This window comes from Bacillus rossius, chromosome 2 (genome assembly GCF_032445375.1).
Source record: "Bacillus rossius redtenbacheri isolate Brsri chromosome 2, Brsri_v3, whole genome shotgun sequence".
Classification (NCBI taxonomy): Eukaryota; Metazoa; Arthropoda; class Insecta; order Phasmatodea; family Bacillidae; genus Bacillus; species Bacillus rossius.
The window spans coordinates 25,544,334-25,551,712 of record NC_086331.1 but is presented as its reverse complement, the minus strand read 5'-3'; positions in this window follow the sequence as shown (position 1 = coordinate 25,551,712).

Here is a 7,379-nt window from a genome sequence, read left to right as displayed (position 1 = left end):
CCCTTTTTCAGCCATGCCATTTGACTGATGATAATGGGGACTGGATGTGCAAAACTCGAACTCATATTTACGAGCAAAGCATTTACATTCATAAGATTGAAATGGCATGTTGTCACAAACTATAGTTCTAGGTATCCCATGAGTGCAGAAGATACCTTTCAGAGCACTAATTACACTATGTGACTGCTTACTGGATAATAGCACAATTTCCAACCACTTCGAGAAATAATCATATACAACAAGGTAACTCTTGCCTTCGAACTCCAGAATATCAACTCCCACTTTTTCAAATGGTAATGTAGGGACTAGGTGTGGGATAAGTGATTCTTTCCTATTAGTGATCCTGTACTTTTCACAGACCTTGCACTCTGACACAAACCTCTCTATGTCCACACTCATACCAGGCCAATAAAACAAAGAGTGTGCTCTGGATTTGGTTTTACCAATGCCAAAGTGACCTTCATGAAGCATGTGTAACATTTTCCCTCGTAATTTTTTAGGGACAACAATTTGGTCCTCACAGAACAAGAGATTATCTTCTACATACAAGTCATTCTGAATTGGCCAATATGGATGACAAATTACCGGAGCATGCGTTTTTTTGTAAGGCCACCTGTTTTCACTAGTTTGACTACATCCTTTAGCACAGGGTCTTCTGCTAGTTCACGTCGAAATTCAGTTTTTTGTGTCTCACTCATTGGTAGATGTTTACTCACACTATGTACCACTTCACTCATGTCTTCATCATCTTCATCTACTCCATCCTTGATGTAACTTCGTGACAGCAGATCCGCAATGTGCATCATCTTCCCTGGTAAATAATGTACATCCAGGTGGTACTTCAGCAATTTGAGCTTCTGCCGTTGGAGTCGAGAGGACATGATTTTAGCCACAGGTTTTTTTCATTATAGGTACCAGTAGCTTGTGATCAGTTAGAATTTCCACAGTACGGCCATAAATAAAGTAATGGAATTTTGTAGTAGCAAACACAATTGCCAATAACTCTTTCTCGATTTGAGCCCAATTTTTCTCACTCTCAGTTAGGCTTCGTGACTCATATGCAATAGGCTGTCCATTTTGAAGTAGGCAGCACCCAATGCCATTCTGCGACACATCACACTGTATCGTAAGAGGTTTTGCTGGATCAAATATTCCTAAGGCTTGCGCACTACTTACAGCAGATTTGATGTCAGTAACACAATCAGAGTGGCCTTTAAGCCACTGCCAGGTGACATCAGCCTTTAGCAGTTCTCTTAGAGGTTCAGTAAGTGTTGCCATATTTGAAATGAATGGCCGCAAGTAATTAACCATTCCGAGAAACTTCTGTAGCTCCTTCCGATTTTGTGGATCTGGTAGGTTTTGAATAGCTACAATTCTATTAGGGTCAGGTTTAATCTGGTTTGCAGAAAACACATGTCCCATAAAACTTACTTCTGGTATCTTATATTGAAGTTTCTTAGGGTTAAATTTTATATTCATTTCTCTTGCTCTGTTTACAAGTTGCATCACAATTTTGTCATGTTCTTCTTCAGTTTCTGCTGCAACAAGAATGTCATCAAAGTAAACAACAATGTCTTTAATGTCGCCAAATGCACGTTCATTTAGTTCCTGAAACTTCTCAGGTGCACACGATATTCCAAATGGTAAAAGTAAGAATTTGTAACACCCCCACGGAGTCGAGAAAGCGCACAGGTCACACGAGGTCACGTCTAGTGGTATTTGCCAGAACCCATCTTTAAGATCAAAGACTGAAAACAACCTTTTTCCTGAAAGTTTTTCTGTTAGTTGCTCCAGTGTTGGTATTTGGTAATACTTTCTCTTTATTTCCAAGTTAAGATCTTGGGGATCAAGGCACACCCTTAAAGTTCCATCAGATTTCTCAACTATGACAAGATTGCTAACCCATGAATTTGTCTCAGCCACTTTCTGTATGATTCCTTTTTTCTCTAACACCGCTAGTGTTTCCTTCAGCTTAACTGCAATAGTTTGAGGAGGATGTCGGGGTGGGTACAGTTTTGGCACTGCATTGGCTGGCACATTGATCTTACAGTCATAGGGAAATTTTCCAAGCCCTGTAAAAATGTCCTCATTATCTTTTATGAAAGTGTTCTTACACTGTACTTCTTTCTCAGTTAATGGTAATTTTATAGATGTTTTGATGATGCTCTTCTCCATAGTATGAACCCTTTTAACTAGGTTGAGTTGAGCACATGCCTGTAACCCCAATATAGGAGTTCTGTCTGCATCAGTTATTCTGAAATCCATATACTGAACTGCATGTTTGGTTTCACATCGTAGGTTAACAACTCCTATGGGTTTGACTTTGAACCCCCCATAGCACTCAATAACTTCACTGGTATTTCTTATCTTAAATTGTTTATTGATCTTTCTGAAAATGTTTTCAGGGATGATGTTCACATCAGAGCCTGAGTCTAGCTTAAATTTGACCTTCAAATCTTCAAGTAAAACAACTTCAAACCACATTGTTGTACCTTGTTTACCTACTTCAGCATTTTATACATTGTCTACATTTCTTAACTCCAGACATCTCTCTATGCCGCTCACAAGATAGCATTCTTCATTTTCATCAGCAGTCATCCCTTCTTGATGATGCCTCACTATATTTACACCATTAGTTCTACACATATTGGCAAAATGATTCAGTTTGCCACACTTAAAACATTGTTTTCCGAATGCAAAGCATTTATTTTTTTCATGCTGGAAGTTGCATTGTTTACATTTCAAGTTGCTCCTGTGCAATTGTTTACTGGTCTGTGGGGAATACTTCGGCGACTCTTTGTTCCATTTAGCCTTATGTTGCACTGTGTTAACTGCTACAGAAGCACCCCACTCGGGCGGCACAGACGACTTTTGCGTTTCTGTAGACTGAAGGCACTGAAGTTGTTGATCGCTGATTTCTGCTAGCTTCGCTAAATCACATGCTTTCTCTAAGGTTAAATCTTTGGTTCGCAGCATTTCCTTCTGCAAAGTCTTGTCCCGCACACCCATGAAAACACAGTCTCTAATTATTTCATCTGTTTGGGACCCAAACTCACAGCTGCGCACCAACTTCTTCAAGTCCGTGATGAACTGCTGAAATGGCTCACCTTCCTTTTGTTTTCGCGAATAAAGCACAAAACGCTCATATGGAACATTTCTTTTCTCACTAGCATACGTTTCAAATGCTGCTATCACCGCGTCGAACTGTTTTCGATCATAATCACTTAGGTTACAAGTATTGAAGACTTCCACCGCATCTTCACCGACGAGGTTAAGAAGTATTGCAGCTTTCACTTCCGAAGGTTTTTCTGACTTCCCCGACGCCAACATATAAATATCAAAGTTCTGCCTGAACTTCCGCCAGTTTTCGCTAACATTGCCCGATAAATCCAACGCACTCGGTTTATTTGTGTCCGACATTGTCACTGGAATGCCACGTGGCACACTGGAATGCCACGTGAGCGAATTAGCACTGTATCCTTACCGATTATGCGGGAAATGTTAGGTCCGAGTCACTCGACTGCGCCATGTTTTGTTTATTCTTTACCTTGTTTTCATGTATTTCTTAAAACTCGTTTATTATAACATTTACATGTCACATACATAACTTAGTTCCTCCTTTACCAGTGTCCATCTTGAAACCGCTCTCTCACTCAACTGTCTCGTATTACCAACCTCACAACATACACAACAGGAGTGGCCTCTTAATTTATCTCATGTAAAAGAACTTGAAAGTAGTACCTATTCTTTCCAAACAGAAGACGCTACCAGTTGTGTTGAGGTAAAAATTATGTATTTATTTTAAGTGGGATGCGGGATGCTTGCTAACGATCGCAAAAGAAGGAAGGCTTCGCTAGACATCAAGGAAAAGTAAGTTCGTCTTGCATGATAGTGCTTCTCAGTTGTCTTAAGGCATATTATTTGACTGAGTTATGTTTTTTTTAATTCCACCTGATAAATAATATTTTTAGTGGTATTTGGTAACTCTGATAAAAATTGCGTGACTCATTAAGTAAAACATTTTCGTGCAGAGATTTTTTTTTCATAAATAACCAGAAACACTAGCAGAATATCAGCAGAAGTCTCAGAAGGAATAATAGGGAGCACACGAAGAAAACCATTAAAATATAAACAGGAAAAATCAGGAGCACATGGAGAAGACCAATCGTCGTTTTCGTTAATATCATAAAGTTACAGAAAAAATTAAAAGTTAAAAATACAATAATAAATTAAAAATGAAACAATAAAAATAAAAATAAAAAATTACAAAACAAGCTTTTGCCAGCTAGTGAACTGCTTCTTTGTTGAGCAAAGATAGATTTCTAGTACAAGCCAGAATTTTTTGTAATTTTTTTTTATTTTATTTATTTATTTTTATTGTTTTAGTTTTGTTATTTTATTTTTAATTTTAAAATTTTTTTCTATGATTTTCTGATATGGATTAAGGAAAATGTGCGTTATATTTAGATTTGATTCATGGATTTTGTGCCGGAAATTAGGTATTTCGGCACGTTTTTTTTAAATTTTTATTATAATCTTAAATTATTTTTGGAAATCTTATTTTCTATATCATTTAGTTACAAAAGGGTGATTTACACTTTGTTAGGCTGGTGTACTCTCCTAAGTTAAACTTTGCGCCAGTGGACCGAGGCACCTTTTCTCAGGGACCTATCTGATTTTTGCAAGTCGAATGTAGACGTTAGCAGCCCGCATGACATTTCTCCCGCTTACTGTCACGTCCCCGGTTTGTAATATTAATTCACTACATGACTTAAACTGCATACAACAGCTCTGGACGAGTTGTTACCATTTCTCAGAGACGAGCCTACCATAGCTTTTACCGTCACGCATATGTCTTAGGTTCTCTCCTCGTAAGTCACGTTAGGAGGCTCGTTCCCAGCCTGGTTGCGTTTTCTGTCCCCCCTTAGTCCACCTCCACCCCCCCCTTGATTCTAAGAATTTAGCCCAGGACCATTGACCGGACGTGAACCCCGCCAAGCGTTTGCCGACGTCAAGGACATTTTGCCATAGAAAAAATATGTGCAAGGATGGACCACCCACGACATCCAGCAGCAGAAACTGTAATGTCTTCCCTTGTCGCCAGCTCGTGGAGCTGACGCCCGCGACATCTGGTGGCAACTTCGCTAACCTCCCAGCTACCTTCCCCTGGAGGCCGCCAGAGTACAGCACCGGCTGGCTATAAGGCCCTATGCTTCCTCCTCGCGGCCTGTAATAGTCGATTGTATGTTGCTTTCTGTGCCTGCCGGTAGAGACCGCAGCAGTCGCCCTTCGGGGCAGACAACTGAAGTCGTGGCTACGAACACCTTCGGTCACCTCTGGAATTGTTCGGTCCAGAGCCGAACCTTCCCCCTCTTTTCCCTAGGGCCTACGCCCGTTTTAATTAGGAGCTTTGTCTGCCACTGCGGCACTTGGTACTCTGACTTCGGCTACTTACCGCGTCATCTCGGCGTCCTCTGTGTTAAGAGGCTTTTCGCGGCAACGACGAACTCGTTCGAATCAGGAATGTAGTCAGCGGTCTTAAGGGATGTGATCCCAGCTTAAAATTTCTGTAGTAGCCAGTCAGTAATAACAATTAGAATGCAAGTTATGTGTTAGTTTAAAATTTTATTAATTTTTTTTATTTTACTAAATATTGATTCCTGTCGCGTCATCCGCGCATTTCTCGGTCCGCGCAGTAGAATAGAACAGGGGCTCTGGCCACAGGGTCCAGGGTGTGGAGCCTGTGGAGCCGACCATCATATTGGAATGTGACGTCTCGGCGGCCATCTTGGATGAGTGTGACCTTGACCTTTGACCTTGACCTTGACTCCAGTGGCCATTTTGGATCCGCCATCTTGGATCCGCCATCTTGGATGACGTCATTTTGTTTTCTCGATCATTCAGACATTCTGTTTTACGCCATTTTGAATTATGATGTCACCGTTGCAATTATCGTTACGGCCGCCATCTTTAAAATCTTTATTTATTATCCGATTTTAATAAAAAAAATTAAAATTTATAAAAAATGCAATTAATAAAATATTAATAAAAAATATTTAAAAAATTTACTTTTACGACATGGAGTTCGGAGTCCTCGGTTCGAACTCGGTGAGAACAGTAAAATAAAAAATGGCAACCGATCCTTCCCTCACTGTGGCTGCTGGCAGACTGACCTCCCACCACTTTTTTAATAGCATATATATCATCAGGTAGTATGACATCATGTCCGCCATCTTGTCTTCGTTTGCTGGAAGCCACCATCATGTTATCGTCTGCTAGAGTGCGCTGACGCCACGTTAGTTTAATTCTTACCCGCTAGAGTGCAGTAATCATTTATTATTACTGTGACATCCACCATCTTGTCATTTGGGCGCCATCTTGGAATTGTGAAATTATTTAGCTAGAAATTCGGGAAAAATTCCAAAATTCACCAAAATATCACTTATTAATTTACAGATTGGTTCGATCAGTTCCTGTACTTGGTTCGATACTCGATCGATGCAATAATGTTTAATTATATATAAAATAATAATTTCAATAAATCATGATCAAAATCCTAAAAGAGGCTTAAAATAAACTACTACCATGATTCTATAAGCCATTACGACTACCATAATGGATATTTGTATTTATTGACCCATAAATTAAAAAAAAGCAATCATTATCTACCTATAGAATCGATACTTGGTTCGATCCCTGGGTGATGAAAACAACTTTAATTTTTAAAAAATACTACAAAAGTGACAGGTTTAAGAAAATAAAAACACCACAAGTTCTTTTAAAAATAAAATTACATAAACTCTACACTACTACAAGTACAAAAAAAACACAGACAAATTACTTAAGTCTTGCTCAACCTAAACAGACTCTGAACTAGATTTATTTCCGCATTTAATCTTGTGCTGTTCAAGACACTGTATAGCTGTGAGTCCTGATTTGTGAGGTTGATTAGCGAAATACTTAAAGCACATCTTACACATATAAATCTTATGTTGATGTTTTGTAACCTGGGGTCTCACAAGTCGGGAGAAGTTTTTGATGTAGCAGTAGTGTGCAGCACCGCTTTCATTTGTCACAAGCAATAAATCGAAATGGTTTTTTCTTTCTTGTTTGGTTACCCGAATCGGACACACCTTATTACCTTCATTTAGCGCATATGAAACAAACTAGGTGATCCTTACTCCGTCAACTAAAGTAACAAACTGAAATTCCCACCGTCTGAGAACTCGCTATATACATGCAACTGACGAAATAATATGCTAGTCAAATAAAGATCCATTTACTATAATACAAGAGTCAAAACATCATTTAAAAAAGAAGCACACCAAAATAAGGTAACACATTTGGAAGCAAAGTCAACAAATATTTGGACCACGCAA